Below are 23,784 nucleotides of genomic sequence, written 5' to 3'. Positions count from 1 at the left end.
TGGTCTCTGGAGCTCACTTAGGCAGTGCTCTGCCATCTGTGGGCACATGAAGCAGGAAGCCCCTCTCCTCCTGCATCCTGAAACAGTGGTCTCTTGCTTCTCCAGCAGGTTCCAACTTTTTCCTGGACTCCCTTCCGGCTAGCTGTGGCGTACTAGCCCCCTTCAGGTTGTGTTCACACAGCCAACCCCAGTCCTCTCCCAGAGATCTGACCTCCAAAGCCCAAGCCTCAGCTCCCAGCCCCCACCCACTCTGGCAGGTGAGCAGACAAGCCTTTCAGGTTGGTGAGTGCTGGTCGGCACCGATCCTCTGTGCGGGAATCTCTCTGTTTTTCCCTCTGCACCCCTGTTGCTGCACTCTCCTCTGTGGCTCCAAAGCTTCCCCACCCCCGCCACCCCCCATCTCCACTAGTGAAGGGGCTTCCTAGAGTGTGGAAACTTTTCCTCCTTCACAGGTGGAGGTGCAGGTCCCATCCCTATTCTTTTGTCTCTGTTTTTTCTTTTTTCTTTTGCCCTGCCCAGGTTTGTGGGGATTTTCTTGCCTTTGGGGAAGTGTGAGGTCTTCTGCCAGCATTCAGTAGGTGTTCTGTAGGAGTTGTTCCACATGTAGATGTATTTTTGATGTATTTGTGGGGAGGAAGGTGATCTCCACATCTTACTCCTCCGCCATCTTGAATGTCTCTCCTATTTGAGATCCTTAACAGCAGAGATTATGCTGCAAGAGAGGTAGTGGTTTAGCACACCTACTTTAGAGAGAGAGAGAGCATATGTGAGCTATAACTGAGCAGTTACTGCCATGTTTTGGGTATGTTGTGGCTTGGTTTTCTCATCTATTAAAAGGGGATGCTGACAGTCACACTGTGCCACAGGAAGGTATTTTTTGGAGGCACTTAGAATAGTGTCTGTCATATATATACATATATTTGACTCCTTCCTCTTCACAGCCAGCACTATGCTTGACTACACTAGGCACTCGATCAATGTTTTTAAGTCATTGGAGAGGTTGTGGAAACTCTGTCTATATTTTAGACAACCCTGTAAATAAACTCAGACCCAAGGGGGTAAAAAGCCAATTTGGCATAAAAAGAATAAATAAATAAACCAATAAATAAATAAATACTCTCTTCTGCCAGAGCCAGCAGGTAGGTGTGAAAGTTTAGACGAGTGCCCGAGGCTTATGCAAGGCTGGGTTTTATCAAGAAGTCAACCAGTCTTCTTTCAATTTCTGTATCTGTACTTCTGTCTCTTCTGCTGCTTCACGACCATCTTACCTTCTCCTCAGCTTCTGGAATTATCCAGAAAATTCCCTGTCTGTTGGGTAAGGATAGTGGGTGGTAGTTGGTCTCCACTGAGTCAAATCATTGCCTTGGATACAGGCAAAACGTTCCAGATGTGCTGGCCCATGATTTAGGTTTCCATGAATATTTATTCATGGCTAATTGTGTCTTAAATTCTCAGTGGAGTAGATCCTTTTATTCTGATTTTATTCTCCTGATATGCACTACAATAGAAGGGATCAAGAGAAGTAAAGCATAATATGGGAAATAGAATTGAGATACGATCTATCTGGATTTTGTAGTTTCATTAGAATAGCAAGTGTCACAAGACTCTAAGAAATTATTTACAAGATTAACCCCAAAGCTTTTTATTCTAACACCTTCCCAGTGAAAGAATGAGAAAACATGTTAACACTCTCAATGTGATAACAATCTAAAATTTTCCAAATAAACCTAGAGTAATAACAGTAGTAGAAAGGAGGGAATTCCCTGGCTGTTGAGTGATTAGGAGCCCGTGCTTTCATTTCCATGGGGCTGTGTTCGATCCCTGGTTGGGGAACTACGATCCTGCTAGCCATGTGGTGAGGCCAAAAAAAATTTTTTTTAAAGGAAAAAATGCTTTCCTTTTCTAGAATGACCCAAACTCTAATTTCATGTCTGAGGCTCATAAAACTAATCACAGTGAATTCATTTAGTATGATTGTGGGGTGCAGTTCAGCTCTTCACATGGAATTTTGTTCTATTGTAATTTTGTTCCAGAGCACTATATCATTAAAGTGAACTATTAATGATATTTTTATTACAATTATCAAGAAAATTATGGACAGGATTCCAAAAAGATAAAAGCTTGTAATTGTTTTAGAAACCTACATTTTAAAAGTGTACTATTCAAAGACATTCAACTTCTTAAGAAAATAACATATGACGACTCACATTTATCATGGGTACTTATTATTCCAAAATTACAAAATGCTAGGCTGAACCAAAGAGCAACAGTAAAAGAATTTATATGAAAGATTAATTAGAATATAATGTTTCTCTTTAGAACAATTCTAAAGGAATTCAGTGTATTGGTGTTCATTAGAATTTTCATTTCTTTAAAAAAAGTAATACTTTTTTCACAGCTGTATCTGCCCTGAGAAAAAGATACTTTCAAATCACAGCTCTTTGGGGAATATTAAAATAGTGTCTTTGGCTCCCAAAATGACTATGTGCAACCTAAACCACGAAAATGTGTCTTGTTTTAAATTCCCATGGACAAAATTAGTATGAGTCCTGAACCACTGTTTCCTGTGGAAAATACTAGCCCACTACTGGGAATAAGTTTTCCCCTAAAAACTTGCTGATATTATAGAACAATTTTGACAACAGTACTGCTAGTAGCAAAGAGTTTTTGTTTGCTAATTTTTATGTGTCACTATGAAGTTCAATAAACTCTTATCAACTTAGATTTTGAACAAAATTTATTTAAGAACACATTTCAATAAAAATAAATTAAGGAAGTGTGTGACAAATATTTCCTTCCTGTCTTTCTTTTTGTATTTCTTTTGTCTTTCTTTCTGGAAAAAAAAAAAAAACTAACAGATTAATGCAGTTGTTAGATTCAGTAAATAGGCCTTAATCATTGAAAAAGCTTCTCTTTGGGAGAGAAGGTTGATGTAGAACCTAGAAGAAAAACATATACTTGTCAATAAAGTCAAACTTTGTTAATTTAAAAGATCCTTGACTTATCCAGAGTTCTTTTATCTGATAACACAAAAGTCCGGAATATACTTGGAATTTGTAAGAGAAAAAATTAAGTATCTTAGATGTCACAAAATTCTTTTATTTAATTCCACATATTGCATTCAAAGGGGATCATTTTAGTACTTTGATCATAATGTTCTGTACTCTATTTTCAAACTCAGGTTAAATCATATTGATTTTCATGTTATACAGGCTGTGGAGAATTCAAAGGGTGCTAAGTGGCAGCTTTCCTGTTGTCAGGGTAGTAAAAAAGAGAAAAACTATAAAAATGAATCCCAAACTAAAAAAAAAAAAAAAAGCAACTAATGACCCAATTATTGTAGACATTCTCAGTTCATGAGAATATTGACCTTGGGTTGAATTGTATAATATGGTATCAGAAAACTGTCAAAAAATTGTGCTAAATATATCCTGTTGAAGAGTACATGAGGTGATATCCTGAGATGGCTGAATAAGTTCCCATAATACTTGACCCTCCTGAAGGTAACACTTCAAACTCTAGACAAGAAATATTTTTTTAAAATAGCCTGGAAGCATTGAAGACGGTTACCAAACAGGCGAATTCTAGAGGGAATTTGAAACTTGGAAGAATGGATCACAGGAAGTGAGTTGCCTATTGTTATGGTATTTAGCTTTTAAATGCCAATGATAAACCTGCAGTCTTTCTGGCCTGAAGTTTCAGACCATAGAGTTTGAGGCAAAAAAATCTTGGAAAATAAGGAGAAAATCCCAGAAAGGAGAGCTCTGGACAGGCAGAGTTTCAAATTTTGTTTCTAAACTTACTTAATAATCTGACTGACCTATGAGCTATGCATGCACAAAACAGCTTCAAAGCAGTCCAAGTAAAGATTTTTTTTTTTTTATGAATTGAAATTTGAGTTATCTACAAAATAAAGTTTGTAGATTGAGACCTAACAAGTTAATTGCCCACTAAGACAAAAACCTTAACACTCTGTGGAAAAATAAATAACAAAATCCAAAGTCCCTGTAATATGACAGTCACACTGTGTTTGTTCCAATCCAAAATTATTTGACATCAGATGATCCAGGAAAATGTGATCTGTTTTCTAAAGGAAAGACAATCAAGACCAACCCTGAGATGACTCAGGTTTTAGAATTATAAGGCAAGGTATATTAAGCAGCTCTTATAACTATGTTCAGTGAGGTAAAGGAAAATATGCTTGTAATGAAGAAATCTCTGAGGAGAAATAGAAATCACATTAAAGTGCAAATTCTAGAACTGAAAAACAACATCTGAAATAAAATATTAACTGGAGGGAGTTAATAGCGGAATAAAGATGACAGAGAAAAGAGTTAGTAACTATGAAGATAGATCCATAGAAAATGTTCACCTGAAGAATACAATAAGAAACATTAAAAAAAAAAAGAAAATTAGAGAAACTCAGTGGCTTGTGGGACAATAACAGAAGATCTAACATATGTGTAATTGGAGTTGCAGTAGAAATAAAAGAATGTGACAAAACAAATATTTGAAGGTAAAATAAGTAAAGGTTTTCAAATTTAGAGAAAGACATCAATTTACAGATTAAGAAATTCAATAAATCACAAGCAGGAAAAATACAAAGAAAATCATGACCAAGCATGAGATTATCAACTTGCTGATAACTAAAGATAAACAGAATATCTTGAAAATAACCAGAGGTAAATAACACTCTACATGCAGAGAAGCAACTATGAAAATTTTCTGACTTCTTATGAAAAACTGTAGAGGCCAGAAGAAAGTGAAATAAATATCTTTAAAGTAATAAATGGGGTGGAAAAGGCAATCCAAAATTATTTATCAAGTAATAATATTCTTCAAGAATGATAATAAAGACATTTTCATATGAAAGAAAGCAAAGAAAATTTGTCACCAGCAGACTTATACTATAGAAAATAAAGATTTCAAGCTAAAATAAAATGATCCCGGATGGAAATTTGGATCATCAGTAAGAAGTAATTAACAGCAGAAGTGGTAAATGTCTGCAAAATGTAAAAGAACATTTTTCTTTTAACTTCTTTAAAATATATAGAACTATTTAAATCAAAAACATAAAATTATTTTGTGTTCATAATGCATGCAGGGCAACTATAACATAAACAAGGATGGGAGAAGATGAACTCTTAAAACTGCAAGTTTTCTATACTTCTTCCTGAAGTGTTACAATATCAACTTTCAGTAGATTGAAAAAACTTTGTATATTGCAATCCTTAAAGCAACCACTAAAAAAAATAACATGAAAAGTTACAGCTAAACAAGACAATAGATATATTAAAATGTAGTTTAAAAAAATTACAAATAACAAAGAAGGAGGCAAAAGTACAGATGGACTTAAAATATATAGACCTAAATCAAATCATATCAATAATTGCATTAAATGATTATGGAATAAACACATCAATTAAAAAGCAGAAATTGTTGGAATAGATCAAAATAGAAAGAGCCAAGTAACTGCTGTCAATAAGAGATGCACTTTAAATATAAAGACAGATAAAATGAAATTTAATAATTGGAAAAAGATATACCCTGAAAACAGTAAGCGTAAGATGGCTGTGTTGGCTGAAATGATACCAGACAATATAAGCTTCAAGATAAAGAGTATTATCTGAGGGGGAAAAAAAAGAAAAAGAGGCCTCCTCATAATAATAAAATGGTCGGTTCATCAAGGAGATAACCATTATAAATGTGTAAGTACCTATAAATAGAGCTTCAAAATGTACAGATTATAAAGTGAACAGAAAGAAAATGCAAAATAAATAATTCAGCACTGCTGGAGATTTTAACAACCCTCTCTCAGCAATTGATAAAACAACAAAAATCAGTAAACACATAGAGGAATCTGAATGAGGCCATTAACCAGCTTGACCTAATTGTTATTTATAGAACACTGTACATACACTAGAATTGCAGAATATACCTTCTTTTCAAACACACATAGTTCATTCATTGAGATAGAAATATGTTGAATCATTAAAGCGAGTCTCAATAGATACAAAATCATTTAATTTATAGAGAGTATGTTTTTTCACCACAATGGAATTAAATGCAAAATTAATATTAAAATCAAGAATTACCTCAAATATTTTGAAATTTAAAAAAAAATCTACTTTGGCGGTTGGACCCTGGTATCAGAGTTTTTTAAAACTTCTTCACATGATTCTAATGGGCAGTAGGGCTGGGACCTGGCCAAGGAGCTAATAATGGCATAAGAGATTGAGTGGATGAGGGAACAAAGAGAAAGAAGGAAGGATGACTTTCACTCTTCATGTGAGTGAAGTTGACAGTGATAAAAGTAATGTAGTGATCTCTATTCCTAAAGATCTATTCATCCAATCTTTATGTACATATGTTTTAAAGTAAAATCATCATAGATCTTCATGGCTCCTTCCTAGAAGTTTACATTTTTAAAAAAAGGAAAATCCAACAATTATGTCATTTGTCACAAACAAATATTTCATAAATATGTTTCTTCTAAAACCTCTTATTTCGTTGCTATTTGATAATATTATGTTTTATTTTTGCTAAAGTTTAATTTAAGAAAAAAACAAGAATAACACTTATCCTATTATGTTAAAGAAAATATGTGAACTTCATTTAAATTAGTTCTCATTTCCTCAATGTAAATGAAATGTCTGTATAAAAATATCTTGATTTGCAAAAGAAATGTCCTAAAATAAAAAATAAATATATTTTTTAAAAACCCCTCCATCTTACTAATAGACTCAGTAGAGAGACCAGAGAGATGCCCCTAGGTAGCTTAATGAGTATGCTGCCATGATGGGGAGACCCACATGGCAAGGAACCGTGGATGACCTCTGAGAACCGCAGGTGGCCTCTAGTCATTGGGCAAAAAACAGAAGCTCTCTGTCTGATACCCACAAAGAATTGATTATTCCAAATAGCCATTGGAGTTTGGAAGAGGTCCCTGAACTTCTGGTGAGAAACCAACTCTAGTCAACACCAAGAATGCAGCTTCATGAGACAGTAAGAAATGGATCCAGTTAAGCTACGCTCAGATTCCTGATCCACAGAAGCAGTGAGAAAGTAGATGCAGTGCCACAAAATAAATAAATAAATAGATAAAATTAAAACACTTCCAAATAATCTATTGGTCATAGAAGTAATCAAAGAAAATTATAAAATATTTTGGACGTAAGGATAACAACAAAAATGCAACCTATCAAAAATCGAGGGATGCAGCTAAAACAGTGATTAGTGAAATTTATAACTAACAATAGAAAGAAAAAAACACAAATCCAAAATTAGATTATTTGAGAAGATGTGCAAAATTGACACACTCCTACCTAAACGAATCCAAATAAAAAGACGGAAAATGCATTCCCATATAAAGAATGAAACAAGGACTATCACTGCAAATTCTACAGAAATTAGAAGAAAAATAATAGTATAAACACCTTTATGCCAACAAATTTGACAACTTAGATGAAACAAGCAAATTACCTGAAAAATACAGCTGACAAACATGAAGCAGAAAATCTGATTATCCCTGTAACTATTAAAGAGATTGAATTTTTATCAAAAATTCTCCTACAAAGAAAATTCCAGTCTTAGGTGCTTTAAGTGTTGAATTCTGTCAAACATTGAAGAAAGAAATATTACCAATTTTACACAAAATACTATCAAATAGTAGAAAAGTTTATACTTCTCAACAAAGACATTATAAAAAAGAAAGTTCTTTCTTTAACCAATACCGCCTCATGAATAGATACAAAAACACTTAGCAAAATAGTAGCAATTGAATGTAGCAACATACGAAAGGATACATCATGACCACAGTTTATTCCAGGAAGATAATGTTTTAACATTCACTAATTTAATTTACCATGTTAATATATTAAGAAGAGAAAAAAGACATAATTATCTCAATAATGCAAAAAAAATGACAAAATTGAACATACATCCATGATAAAAACTCTCCAGGCAAGGAAGAGAGATTCCTCAAACTCATTTTTTTTTAGAAAGAAAAAACCTTACTGCTAACCTCATACTTAATGGTAAAAGATTGAATGTTTTCTTCTTAAATTTGGTAGTAATGCAAAAATGCCTGCCCTCATCACTTATATTTGACATCATACGAGAAGTCCTAATAACTGCAATATGGCGATAAAGTCATAAAGATTAGAAAAAAATTTAATGGCACCATATAAAGTTTTGCATAGAAATAGAACCATATGGTATGTATTCTTGGTGTAAGGCTTCTGTGATTTACATAATGTTTTGAGATTCATATATGTTGATGTGTGTATCCATAATTTGTTCCTTTTTATTGTGGAGAAGTGTTTCATCAAATGAATACCTACCAATTGTTTATCCATTATCCTATTAATGGATGCACTAGCTATTTCTAGATTACTGGCTATTGTGAATAAAGTCAATGCAAACTTTGGACACATCTTTTTGTGAACATATGTTTTCATTTCATTTTTTTGTGAGTGGACCTCTTGGGTCATGTTGTAGTTTTAATTTATTTTTCCTCAATGAATAATGTAGAGCACTTTTTCATGTGTTTCTTGACCATTATTTGGTGAAGTCCCCAGCAGATTTTTCTGTAGAAATTGATGAACTGATTGTACGATACAAATATAGAAGGCCTAAAATTTCCAAAGCAACCTTAAAAATGTAAATAATATAATGTAGTGTAACATGCTTAATGATAAATGTAACTCATATATGGTGGAGAACAATTAGAAAATTTGCCTTTGGGTGGGTGAAGGTAGAAAATGAAAAGGAAAGGACATGAGGAAACTTTCAGGGAAATGGTAGTATTCTAGAACTTAATAGGTGTTTGAGTTACATAGGTACATACATTAGTCAAAACTCAGCAAATGTACACTTGAGATTTGTGCATTTTATTGTACATAAATTTTACCATGAAAGAAAAATAAACTGTACAGTAGATAATGTTATATAAGCTAAAGTATTTGATAGAAAGTATACTGATGTCTGCAATTTACTTTGAAGTGAACCAGATATAAGATGCCTTAGTGGCTTGGGTGAAGGAGGAATAGATGGATCAACACATGCTATAGTTCCTATCATAAAACATTAATAATAGAATCTATGTGGTGTGTATATGGATGGGTACTGAATTCATACAAAATTCTTTCAACATTGCTGTAGATTTCAAATTTTTCATATTAACTTTTGGGAAACAAGGAGGACAGGAAACGGAATAATACATTTTTAAATATTTCAAATAAAAATAGAAATAAAATATTAATTTTGGCACTTAAGGCAGACATTTTACATCTCTGAAAATTCAATAAGTAGAGTAACTCCTTTTCCTTTATTGCTGGGTAAGTAAAGCTGTTCTTTATTAAATAGAGAATCTTTTCAAGGAAATCTTTATTTTCTTACTTTCTCCTCATTGAAGCATTTTCTTAAATAGATTTAATTCCAAAATGGCTTTCAGTACAGAATGGCATATGTTGTCCTACAGTGTGCATATTAAAACATTTTAAAATATAAAAAGATATTTTATATGCCTATAGAATCTCTACTGGTGTTCCTATTTTATAACTGAAAATGGTTATTTTTGCCTGCTCTTTCTTCTTTTTGAGTCTTGCTTGGATTTTAGAAACTTGTTAATCTTTTCAAAGAAACGAATATTTGCTTTTTTGTACTCTCTAATGTACAATTGCTTTTTATTTCATCAATTTATTCCTTTATCATTATTTTCTTTCTTCTGTTTTTTGTGGGGAAGGTAGTTATGTTTTTGTTCTTTTCCTCACTTCTTGGGCTGGATGCTTAGATAATTTATTTTGGGCCTTTCTTTTTCTCTTATAACTGCATTTAGGTCTATAAGTTCCTCTCAGCTGTATCTCTCATGTTCCGATGTCATATTTTCATTTAATTCAGCTCAAAGTATTCCACTGATTCCCTCTTTGCCCAATGGGTTCTTTAAAAGTATATTGCCTGATTTTTAAATCTTCCACTGTGGTCAGAACATATACTTTGTTTAATTTTAGGACTTCAAAAATTGTTGAGACTTACATTTTATTGCTCAGCCTTTTGTTTTTTAACCATGGATGTTTAGTTCAACAAAGTAAAAAGTTAAATGCTATTTTAATCCCTATGCCACACAATATAAAGATCTTAGAATATTTTAAAGCTGATCAACTCCCTGTATATTTATATAATATTGTTTTTATTATTTTAGTTTTCCTTTTTACCCTACATACTAGAGATTATTCATGTTTTATATTAGCATTAGCATTGTATGTTAAGCTTAGTTACGTATTGGCCGTTTTATTTGGTCATCATTCTTTCATTTCTGGCTGTCACTCTGGGCTTTTGTCTCTTCTTTCTGAATTTATATTCTTTAAAAAAAATTTTAAGACAAGGAATTGGTAGTGAAGCCTTTCCATTTTTATTCACCTGAAGGTGTAATACCTGCACTACTTTGGGGCAGACAAACATTCCTTACACAGAACACAAGAAGCACTAACCATAAATGATAAGATTAGTAAAGTTGATTTGATTATAATCAGAAGCTTTATCAAAAGACACCACTGAATAAAAACATAGACAACAGAATGTGTGAGAAAACATTTTCAATACATGTGACCAACAGTAAACTAATATCCAAAGTTTATTTTTAGATGTGTGGGTTTATCTCTGGACTTTCTATCTTGTTCCATTGATCTATATTTGTGTTTTGGTGCCAGTACCATACTGTTTTGATTACTGTAGCTTTGTAGTATAGCCTGAAGTAAGGGAGCCTGATTCCTCCAGCTCTGTTTTTCTTTCTCTTTATCTATTTGGGGTTGTTTGTGTTTCCATATAAATTGTAAAATTTTTTGTTCTAATTCTGTGAAAAATGCCATTGGTAATTTGATAGGGATTGCACTGAATCTGTAGGTTGCTTTGGGTAGTATAGTCACTTTGATAATATTGATTCTTCCAATCTAAGAACACAGTATATCTCTCCATCTGTTTGTGTCATCTTTGATTTCTGTCATCAGTATCTTATAGTTTTCTGAGCACAGGTCTTTTGCCTCCTTACGTAGGTTTATCCTAGGTATTTTATTCTTTTCGGTGCAATGGTAAATGATATCATTTCTTTAATTTCTCTTTCTGATCTTTCATTGTTAGTATATAGGAATGCAAGAGATTTCTGTGTATTCATTTTGTATACTGCAACTTTACCAAATTCATTGATGAGCTCTAGTAATTTTCTGGTAGCATCTTTAGGATTTTCTGTATATAATATCATGTCATCTGCAAACTTTTAAAAGAGAAAAATGCCTACAAATCAGGAAGACAAAGACTTTCCCAAAAGACACAATAGCAATTTCCAAAAGAACGGTAAACATGGGAAAGGTTGATCCATCTCATTTGGCATCAAGGAAATGTAAGTTAAAATCACAAAGAGATACTAAACTCCAGAGAAATAGTGAAAATTTAAAAGAGTGACAATACTAATGGTTGGCAATGATTTGGAGCAATTAGAAAACTTCTACAATCTTTTGATTTGTGAAATTTTCTTTCTGTTTTTTGTTTGTTTTTAATAAATTTATTTATTTTTGCTGTTTTGGGTCTTCATTGCTGTGTGTGGGCTTTCTCTAGTTGTGGCAAGCAGGGGCCACTCTTCATTGTGGTGTATGGGCTTCTCATTGTAGTGGCTTCTCTTGTTGCGGAGCATGGGCTCTAGGTGCACAGGCTTCAGTAGTTGTGGCATGTAGGCTCAGTAGTTGTGGCTCGCGGGCTCTAGAGCGCAGGCTCAGTAGTTGTGGCACACGGGCTTAGTTGCTCCGCGGCATGTGGGATCTTCCCAGACCAGGGCTCGAACCCGTGTCTCCTGCATTGGCAGGCGGATTCTTAACCACTGCACCACCAGGGAAGTCCCTGATTTGTGCAATTTTCTGTATGTGGGTTTTACTCTAATGTAATTTGTTATTTTAAAAATGCATAGGGGGACTTCCCTGGTGGTGCAGTGGCTAAGAATCTGCCTGCCAATGCAGGGGACGCAGGTTTGAGCCCTGGTCCCGGAAGATCCCACATGCCGCAGAACAACTAAGCCCATGCGCCACAACTACTGAACCCCCATATTTATATCAGGTAATTTATTTCTCTCTTCTTCATTTTTAGGAGCTTACTAAAATGGGTTATTAGTGTTCTGTTTGTGGCACAAGTTACAGAAAACTTTTCCTTAATTATTTTGTTTTTGCTTTGTTTATGTTTTTTTTCTCTTTCATGGGCAATAAAAATAAATTGCTGGCTTTTTTAATTAATCCTTTTTTGCTTCTGGGTTTGAATTATAGTTAGGAAGATTTTCTTCAATCTTGGATTATAGAAGAAATTGTTCATCTTTTTCTTAAGGAACTTGTATGTTTTCTTTTCCTCCCACTTTCATAACTCTAATCCATTTAGAATTAATTTTAGCATTTAGAGTGAAATATGGATTGAAATTTTTCTTTCCCCCTCCAAATACTATCTGGTTGATTAATTTTCTTGATGTCATTACATCATTCCTCTCCCTTAGAGGTCAGAATACATGCGCGCACACACACACACACACACACACACACACACACACACACACACGTACCCCTTTTCTTATAAGGGTACTAATCTCATCAGACCAGGACCCCACCCTCATGACCTCATCTAACCCTACTTGCCTCTCCAAATATGTGTGTGTAAATATGTACATAATATTTCTGTCTTTTAGTAGTTATGTTGAAATGTTATTATGCATTTTCTTTGGCCATGCCACACGGCTTACATAATCTTCAAAAAAGTTCAAAGAAGAAAAAAATGAAAATGATTCTTAAACATCTGAAAAGGTGGTTAATTCATAACAAAATACAAATTAAACTGTTTCTAAGTTCCTATTTGTCACCATCAGATCAGCAGAAATCCAAGTTTAACAATATCTGAGTTGGCCATGGGAAAACAGTCGTTGGCATCTATTTCTAATAAAAATGTAAAATGCTAAAACCCTTGTGAAGGAGAATTTGATAATATTTAGCTTTCATAGTTGGTAGTATTTGTGCAGCTTCATTCAACAATCCTGAACAAAAAAAGAAAGAAAAAACTTTTACATAAAATTATTGATTGTGGCATTATTTGTAATAGCAGAATATTGGAAACAATCCAAATGTCCATCAGTGGAGAACTGGCTGAATAAACTACAGTGCATCCATGCAATAATATTCTATACTACAGTAAAAAGTAATGAGGTCATTCTTTATTCCCTGATAAGACATGAACCTCAGGGTGTATTATTAAGTGAAAAAAGCAAACATCCAAATGTAGAACAGTGTATATAGTATGCTACCTTTTATGAAAGAAAATGAGGAAACACAATTTTCCGTGTGCATATGTTTGTGTTGCTTATATTTGCAAAGGGATTTCCTACTAGGAAAACCCAAAACTGAAACGGTTACATCTAAGGACAAGAGGTAATAAAGGTGAAGAATAGTAATGAAGACTTCTTTTAGTATACCTTGCTATATAATTCTATTTTGGAATTTAGAAAATGTTGACATCTTCCAAAAATAATATGAAAAAAAAGGAAAAAAGCAAACTCTGAAAACTGAAAATAGAAATAAATGAACTTAACCATCTATCAAGTTGATGTCATAACCACACAGAGAGAATTGTTATTTTCTGTGACTTGGGAACACAGTATTTTGATTGCAGATCCTTGATAGAATCAATTCTATGAACAAATAGAACTGTAAAAAAAATCTTCACTAGTTTTGTTGTAGTTTTATATGTAGTAACATCAAGTTAATAAGTGATTATACTGTTAGAAATGTTGTTAAGAACAAAGATTTTCAGAATATTGAAAACAATTCAAATGTCCATCAATAGAGAACTGACTGAATAAATAAATAATAATTTATTAATTATAAATATTATAAATAAATGCAATTTATTTATTATAAATATAAATAAATGCAATTTATTTCTAATTAGTTTATTATAATTCATAAAATATGGATGACTCTTAGAAACACAATATTGAATGAATAGAAACTCAAGTCTCAAAAGATGAAGACAATAATATGCCTTTTTTTTTTTTTCCCGCGGTACGCGGGCCTCTCACTGTGTGGCCTCTCCTGTTGCGGAGCACAGCCTCCAGATGCGCAGGCTCAGCAGCCATGGCTCACGGGCCCAGCAGCTCCGCAGCATGTGGGATCTTCCCAGACTGGGGCACAAACCCGTGTTACCTGCATTGGCAGGCAGACTCTCAACCACTGCACCACCAGGGAAGCCCCTAAAATACCATTTTTATAAAACTTGAAAACAATTACAATCAAATATGTGGAGGCAGGCTCTGAGATAGCCTCCAGTGAGCTTCACCTCCTGGTGTTCATGGTCCTGTAATCTCCTCTGGTGAGTGTGGGCTGAATTTACTGACATGCATCTAGTAAATAGAATGTAGCTGAGGTGATAGGATTTCAGTCCTGAGCCTAAGTTTTGTAAAAACTATGGCTTCTGTCTTGGGCTCTCTGTTACATTTTCTCACCTGCTTGCTGTTATGGGTTGCATTGTCTTGTCTGTAAAAACACTGAAGAAGTCCTCATCCCCAGTATCTTAGAATGTGGCCTCTTTCGGAAATAGGGTCATTGCAGATGTAATTAGTTAAGATGAGGTCATACTGGAGTAGGGTGAGCCCCTACTCCAATATGACTGGTGTTCTTATAAAAGGATGGTAATGTGAAAACAGAGGAAACAGAGAACACGATGTGGTGGTGAAGTCAGAGGCTGGAGTTATGCAGCTGTAAGCCAAAGAGCACCAAAGATTGCCAGCAAACCACCAAAAGCCAGGGAGAAGGAAGGAAGGATTCCTCTTTAGGTTTTAGAGAAAGCATGCCCCTACCAACACCTTGATCTTGGACTCCTAGCCTCCAGAATTGTGAGGGAACACACTTCTGTTGTTTTATGCCACCCAGCTTATGGTATTTTGTTATAGCAGCCCTGGGAAACAAATACACTTGCTCTGAGTTCTGACCCACAGATATGGAGATAATAAAGGGTTGCTATCTTAAGCTGCTGAGCTTTTGGGTAATTTGCTATGCAGCAACGGTAACTGTACACGTTACACATGAACTGTACACAACGATAACTGTACACTATATAAATATGTGACCATTTTAAGAAGATTAGACTTGGGAATTGGTGAGATCTGGGCAGTTCTGAGAGACAGGGCAGCAGGAAACACAGAAAACACCTCATAGCAAGAATAGTCTGACCTGTACATTGCCACCGAGATGAATTTATATCAGACTCTTTTTGTGTCCCTGCATCATTTGCTCTGCATTCACAATCCTGGAAGAAGAAAGCTTCCAGTGGGCAAGATTAAATCATGTCCCCACCACTGGCTGTATCAGGGAATTAGAGAAAAATTGTTGGGCTTTGGATTTCTAAGGGGACTGAGTGGATTGTATCTGGCTTTACAATTATGTAAAAGCTATTCAAATTGGGGGTAGGATAGTTACTTCCAAAGAAACTGAGGTATATTGCCATGGGGCAAAGATTTCAGGGACCCTCAATGCAACATATACATATCCTCTAAAAGAAAGTGTTTGAAGACATAACAAAAATGAGTTGGTATCATGATAGATGAAAAAATCCAAACTGTCAAAATAAAGAAGTAGCTCTCAGTGAACTGACAACCCACATTAGATGGGCCTGCTTTGAATTCTTCCTCAAATTCCTTTCACTGGAATTCTAGGTGTGGCATTCATCAATTCAAGACTAAAGGGAGAGGAATGGCAAAAGCAAAGCTTAACTCAAACTACCCTATGCACTGTTTTTTTAAAACCATCTTAAAATGTTTTTGTTTGACTGGTGGCAAATTTTATTGAACACTATTTTTAGTCTCTCTCTCTCTCTCACATACACACACACACACACACACACACACACACAAATAGGCAGAATTGATTACACACACAGCATTGAACAAAAAAGTAATCAGACTGGTAATACACATACCACTCCCATCTTAATAAACAGTGTACTCAAACGCGTTGTAAATCATTTGTTTTCATTCTGTTTTGCAGAAAGAAGATAGCACGTATCAGGATTGTGCTCACCTCATTACAGGAGAGTGAATCCTCCTGTCTTTAACAATTAACACTTTAAAATTTGGGTTTTTTTCCCAATTTGGAGTGTGTGTGTGTACGTGCACATGTATGCCTTTTATAAGAATTAAATAGCTAAGCAGTTAAGTGGTTAAATAAATAATAGAGAAAAAGGGAAGAGAACACAGTTAAACCATTCTCATAAAACTTATTACTGGTTATTTTTCTCAAGTTAATGTACCACAAGCCACATGCTTGCTTATAAGTTCCGGACGCATCAGAGAAAATGGCATTCAAATGAAGCTCCACGCACCCCACTTTGGTATGTTCCACAGGCAGCTGCTGCCTTGCAGTTCTATAACTGCCTGATGTTAATATCCTAAACCAGTCTTTAAAGGCTTCTTTGCTTGCTTGTGAGCTGCCCACCTCAGGGAAAGGCCTGTGTCCAGCACCCTGGCAGCATAGGTGAATTTGTCAGCTCCAGCAAGTGTCTCATTCCGGTGCCACAGTCTGTGCACCCACACTGCTCTTTCTGAGTGCTTTGCTCTGGGTCTTCGATCCCTTGAAGGCTACCGTGGTTCTGATCATTACCAGACAAAGTACTCAGGGAATGAACACAACCTTCTGGAACTGCAGATATCTAGCAGAATTAACACACCCCAGAGAACTGCTTATTGAAGTGACATGAGACAAAATCCAAAGCCTGAGTATTTAACTGAAAAGGGGTATTAGTCCCGACCCTTTATTCATTGGGCCTCTCATTTTTAATCTGCACTACTAAAATACAAATGTTAAAACATAGAAAAATATTCACTGCCTTCTGTATTTTATGGGTGTCATCTACAAGATGTTTCAAAAAGAAATTCCAAAACCAATAAGCAATACAAAGTAGAGAATGTATGCGGGAAATATGTTCAGAGAACATACTTCAGGGGCAAACACCTCACTTAAATCTTTTAAACTTCTAGAAATTGGATGAATAACTACTCAGCCTAGCTGAACAGAGAACTTATTGTTCCGTGTCTTTGAAGAAGACAGAGTAATACTCATTGTTTTGTTCTTGTCTCAAATACAGCAGTTTCTTTAAAATCAACATACCCCCAAACAAACAAGCAAAAAGGTATTTCTTTTGTGTTCTCCCAAACGTGTTGGTCCTATTAACTTACTATCTCAGTTATAGAATCTACATCCCTTCTGTCATCCAAATTGGAAATCTTAAATCTAGAAAGTCAGCAAAAAAAAGAAAAGAATTATTCTCCATCTCCCTATCAGAATGGCCATCAGGATTTGTCAATTCCACCCTCACTGGGTGCTTCACTCCCTCTCCATCTGTCACTGTCAGAGCATTCATTCAGGCCCCTCTCATGTTTGCTGGATTGTAATAACACCCCCACCCTCCAAAAAAGGATCACCTTGCTCCCGTCTCTGCTCTGTGCAATAATTCATCCTCTACATTGCTTTCAGTCACTTCTTCTGACAAACAGAAGCAAACCTCTCACTCCCAGCTTGAAATTCTTATCATGGCAATCACACCTCTTCATTCTCCAGCTCCAGGCTACCTACCCTGTAGTGGATCCTGCTTTTCTACTCACCAAATGCACTTCCCAGGACGCTGTATACACCCTTTCCTGAATGTGATGCATGTTCTGATGCCTCTCTGCTTCTTCCTTGCATCAGGAAAGGTCCCATCAAGAAAGAGAAATTTGAACAGGGGAAGTTTAATATAAAGAATTATCGACTATAACAGGGGGTTTCAGTGATGAAAGATAGGCTAAAAAGAAGTAAAGTGAACTCAAAATTACATAGGAATAGTAGCTATAAAAAGTAATTGTCCCCTCCAGGGCTGAGATAGCACATATGAGCAACACTCACCTCCTCCCAAGGCTAAGATCTAGACCCCACTGGGGAGGGCATGGCCATGGCTCACTGAAGGTAGATAAATCAGTGGAGGAATTTGCTGGAAATTCATTCTCTGGAACTTACCAGGGAAACTATTCATGGCGAGGTGTCTCATCAGAGGCACTTCACTATGAAATGACCCTAGGGGGTTTCATGGGGCAGCTGCTGGCTTCTGGGTTCTGCTGGCTGCTGTTCACTGCAGGATCTGCGTGCTGGAGGAGCTGCCCATACTGCAGGAGCTGAAAGCTGGAAAAGCCACAAGAGCACCTGTTGAACAAGCACCCTGGAATGAGGAAGCCAAACCCTTTTCCTCTTGCAGTGTCTCCCCAGCACCCACTGCTGATAAAGCTTAGCATCCTAAAGCTTAGAAAAGAAAAATTTTTAAAGAGCCCATCTCCAATGAAGGAAGGGTGAGTTTGGACCCACGAGGCATACTTGATAACTGGCACATGCCATACTTTTTCCTCAGCATGGAAAGCCCCTCTCTTATGGGCCAGTTCAAATGTTGCCTCCTCTCTAAAGCCTTTTCCCACCATCACATCCTAATCCCAAGCAAAATTAATTCTTTGGAATGTTGTCCATATCATTATTAAAAACATCTTTCTGTATCATTTATTTCTATGACTCTCATAAACCACTTATTTATTTCTGTGATAACTTCAAGAGTAGGAACCATGACTTATGCATCTTGGTGTCATAGCCCCTAAAATAAGACCTGAAATTAGAGTACAAAAGAGACCTCAACTTCAGAGTACAAAAGAGAGTAGAGAAGCTAGAAGTTGCGAGAGAGTGAAAATGCTTTTGGTTGCTATCCATTACTTCTTTTAAGTTAGATGGGCGCAGAGTTCCCACATACTTTTGTTCTTTATCAGCCAAGGCCTGGAGAGATCAAGTAACTCATCAAGCATTATGTAACTTGTCAGTGGCAAAGCAAAGACTACCACCCAGCTGATGCGTATGACTTCAATTTTAGTGCTTTCTCCACCCTTTCATACGAATTCCTGCTAGGAAATATAATTCACGCATTATTTTGTATTAAATTTTTATTTTTCCGTAAGTGGTAGTTTAGTCACCAGATTTCTGTCAGTAACTTATCTTCTTATTCAACTTATTCATTGATCCCCAAAATGGGATCAATGAAATAGGAAAACATGTAGATCATGTTTCCACGTATGCTGTGATCTCTTTTACAGACTGGCTCGTCACTTTTTCTCTGTTTTGTAATTTCCTTCCCCACCTTTTCATCTGTCTTCATTAAGGCTCTCTATTGTTGGAATAATAGAGACATATTAACTCTAGCTTAATTAAAGGAGATGAAGTGGGGTCTTGCAAGGCACTGAAAATGGAATCTGGAAAATCATAAAGAACCATAGCAAATAGCAGCTCGCGCGCTCTCTCTCTCTCTCTCTCTCTCTCTCTTTCTCTTTCTCTCTCCCCTCCGCCCTCCTTACCTTTCCTTTCATCTCTGCCTCTTATAAAATTTTCACTCTTTCTTTACACCTAGACCAACCTTTTCTGCCTCTCTATGAACATGACAAAATAATAATATAGTCACCTTAAACTCTAAGTTAACCTGTCCTAACAGGTCCAACACCTGCTGCTAACTGCCAGGAAGTTTAAAGTCTCAACTACAAATCTCAGGGAGAGAGAAACTGATTGACCATCTTGAATCAGGATATCAATTCAAATCGAATCAATTGTGATTGGTGGGCTGAAGCAGAGATCTGTTTTGTTTTGCTCTCCCCTAATAAGTGTCTCGCCTAACAGAAAAGAGCGGAAATTAGTTTAACAGAGAGAGACTATGATCTAAGTCAAAAACTTCAATGTTTGCTACATTCTACTACTGAAATCTTATATAGCTTTCAGGCCCAGTTTAAATGCCCTCCACTGGCCAATCTTGCCCAGATCTTTGAACCAAATTTAGTCACTCCTGGATGTTGTACCTCTGTCATACAATTCGCTTCATTCATTCTTATTGTACACTTTTGCTTATCTATCTTTTCCAACCATGTGATTCATCTTTGTGTCCCCTTAGACAGTTGTGTGGCATTGTATATATGGCACACTGAAAGAATAAAGAAAACCATCTTTCTTCCTTTGATTTTTTTTTTGACTTCTTAACATTTGTGATGTACTCATTTATTATTTCAACAATTATTTATTGAGCACATATTATGTTTTAGGCAGTGTGGTTGACACCATATACAATAGACTGCCCATATGAACCTCTCTCTATATATTGTAGAATTAAGTAGTCAAGCAAGTAAATATAAAGTTGTAAATTATGATTAGTGCTATCAAGAAAATATAGGGTACCATGTCAGTATAATTAAGGGACCTAATTTAAACTGAATTATCAGAGGATTCCTCTCTGATTAAGTAACCTGTCATCTGTGATATAAGGGATGACCAGAAATCTACCAGGTGAATAGTGCTGGTAGGAGAAAGGGGAAAATTTTTCCAGGAAAAGGATAATATGTATGAGGGCCCCAAAGTGGTAAGGAATTTGATGCATCTCAAGAATGACAGAAGGTCAGTATGCCTGCAAAGTAATCAGCAATCAGACAGAAGAAGCAAACTGGCTGAAGTGGTATGCCAAAATCAGCTTCTAGACAGGACAACACTTAGTGTTTGATCCTGAAAGAAATGGAGTGCTGCTGTAGTGCTTTAAACAGGGCAGGATCATGATTCAAATTTGAATTCTTAAAAGAGCACTCTAAATTCAGGTTGGAAAATGGATTAGAAAGAGGAGACATTGTAAAAATGGAAGCAAAATGTAATAAGTTCTATAAGAGAAGTGGCACATATATTTAAACTCTCTGAAGACATCTTTCTCTACTTATACTGCTGAATTTCTCTTTCTGCCTTCACCTTCAGGACTATTACTCTCAATGACTTCCTTTCTACCTCCTCTGTGGCTGAGCCATGGATTCCTCTTCTTGACATTCCTGTGTCTCTTCCATCTTCTCCCAAGCCAATCCTCTGTCCTTAACAACACCTGTACTTCTCTCCTGTCTTGGAATTTCAGTCAGCCTCAATGTAGTCAAAACTTTTTTGTTGATTCATATACTTCTGTGAATTGTGACAGATTTGAAGTATGACTGGTCACTGGAATTATTTAGGAAACTTTTTCAAAATATAGATTTCTTAGCTTTACTTCCAGAAACTCCCAATCAGCAGGCATATGGTGGTCTTAGACCTTTATATTTTTAATGGTTCCCCTGAACAAAACTGATGATCATCCATGTTTGAGAAACTTTGTTATTAGACTGTTATCAAATTCATATCTTAATAACTTTGTTATAGAAATCTTCTACCATCTCTTAAGTTTCCAGAGGCCACTTAAGAGGCATGTTGGAAATTCAGCTTTTGAAGTCATAATCCAGTCATTTGCCAGTGATTTGTCCAAGGCTGGCAACATCCTTTTCTTCAGTGACAATAGCTCACCAGTTATATGCCTGTCCTCAGTGACAGAAAATTGTATCTCAGATCTAAAATAACATGGTGGATTTTTCTAGATCCTGCAGCCATATTTTATTAACAATTTGATACTAGTTGCACATAATCCTAGTAGTAGCAATAAACATTTTGATGCTGTGTCATATTAGGAGAAAATTTTCCTGATTTTTTTATTACTCACTTAAAAGGTTAAGATATCAGGTAATGTGAGAGAAACGAAAACTATAAGCTTATGTGATATGCCTACGAGAAAAAAGCAAGAGCAAATTCAAAAACCCTGAGCTCCCAAATTTCCAGTCTTCTGTTTCTCCCCCGGAGCCGTACTGCCTCCCACACTGCACATGTTGTAAACTGTATGTGGCCCATCTGTTAAGTAGTTTGTTTTCCAAATTTGCAGGGGCTTGGCACTTCTGGACCAAGTATTAGAACTAAGTGTGACATAAATTTTTACCTTTTTAATAATTTTGAACTGCAAGGACACTGGTGTTGTAAAGGGTCCAGGAAACAGAGGAAGTAACGCTTAACGCACAGAAGCAGTACAGCAAGGGTTAAACATCGTGGCTTAGGCAAAGGTATACTTAACACCCGCCATGATGACAGCAGTAGCAATGCTAAGGGCATATTGAGTTTCCAGGTTCAGTTGTGGGCTGAATGTGGGCACAGTTTGGCATTTGAAATTGGGCAGATTCAGACCATGATGTTTTCTCACAATTAATGCAGAGACCATAGATAATAATTATGTTGCTGAGCCTACAGAGAATCTTTACGACTGATCCTCTATTAAACTGGCAAAACAAGAGGATAATGTCTCCAGCACTAACAAGTTGGCAGGGAAGTAGCTGGCAACTCCTCCCACTAATCTTCCATCTGTGCAAACCTTCAGTATGATCCAGGAGATTGTTTCCCCACACAGGTTGTGCCTGCAGTATAATCAAGAGAGAGGGAGACAGAGTGGAGATATCTTTATTGTTTTTGCAAGTCACTGCCATTGGAGGGGGAGCAGTGCATGGGATTGAACACTAATGCTGTTATGTCATTCTAAGGAGAAGTATCTATGCGGGGATTTAGACAGGAAAATAACCATTTCTAAGTGCTGACTAGTCTCAGTGACATAAAAGTAACAGAACAAGAACAGTTTCTAACTGGGATTCATTTTAGAAAAGTCTTTTGTTTCTTTTCATGGAAGCTTGGAAAACCACTTTTGTTTAAAAATATCTTTTCTGTTGATTGCTAACACAGTCCACGGTACTTTCCCAGCCTTGACTCTCCTCCAACATCCTGGGTCAGTTGGCTCAGATTTTGCTCTAAAAGCACAGAGGAGGAGGAGGAAAGGCTTGTGAATGCAAAGGGAGTACACAAAAAGGCTGAGGCACATCCTAACTTTCATCCCTGTAGTGATGTCTGTCATCATACACTTCCGATGCCACCCAGGAAATAGTCCCTGGATGTTCCAGGCAGAAGTAACATCTGCCTCCTCTGAACTCCTAAGCATCATTTGATATTTAACATGTACTGCCCGGTTTTAGAAATATTGAACTGTATTGCTTATTCTTCCTTTTATATGATCCACAGTGCCTAGATTAGGGTCTCATTTAACACACTTTGTCTCATGACTAAATAAATGGATTCTAAGCTGTCCTCATTGAAGGCCACAGGCAGGGAAACTGATCATTATCATCAGGTTACTCACCAAGAAGGCATATCACCAGTGCCTTACTCATCCTCAGTGGACCCTATGTAATACCAGGTCATAATAGCTAATACTTTGATGCTTTTATGTGCTGAGCTGGTTCGAAGCACTTTATATGTTTCACCCATTTAATTATCACAATAGGAAGTACCTGTTTTTATTATTTCCATTTTGTAGATTAAAAAAATCTAAGTCCCCAAACAGTGGAAATTTTTTAGAATGTTACAACTACTAAGTGGGAATGTTGAGACGTAAACTTGAATGATCTGTCTTCAAAGCTCAAATTCTTAAACACTGCACGTACTGCCTCTGAATGGGATTCATAAATGTCTACAAAGGACATGAATATACCATTTTTACATCATCTCTAAGACCTTACGTGACAGAAATTTAGAGGAGGCAAATGTTTTAATTACCTGCTTTCTCTTGTGTTCTCATGTGTTCTCCTTCATGGAATTAACTTTGAATACATATTAGGAGATTGAAGAAGTCCAGGAAATTACATCCTTCCATCTCCTCTTCATTAATTCATACCCATACTCCCACCCTACACTTTTTCATTCCCTTCCTACTCTTCCAAACAAGGCAGAGACAAAAAATATAAAATATTATTGCTACCAGAGACGCAAAGATAGGGCCAATTCTTCCTCTCTG

General features: G+C 36.0%; 1 long non-coding RNA gene across 1 annotated transcript in view; it reads left to right on the top strand.

The window, feature by feature from the left end:
- LOC125960539 (uncharacterized) overlaps positions 1-23,784 on the top strand; it is a 64,008-nt gene that overhangs the window by 35,126 nt on the left and 5,098 nt on the right. The window contains exon 2 of the long non-coding RNA XR_007470318.1: positions 109-257. This is a non-coding gene — a long non-coding RNA (uncharacterized LOC125960539). The remainder of the gene's footprint in view (positions 1-108; positions 258-23,784) is intronic.

Source organism: Orcinus orca, chromosome 11 (genome assembly GCF_937001465.1).
Source record: "Orcinus orca chromosome 11, mOrcOrc1.1, whole genome shotgun sequence".
NCBI classification, from domain to species: Eukaryota; Metazoa; Chordata; class Mammalia; order Artiodactyla; family Delphinidae; genus Orcinus; species Orcinus orca.
The sequence above is the reverse complement of the archived record's forward strand: the minus strand, read 5'-3'. Positions and strand labels throughout refer to the sequence as shown.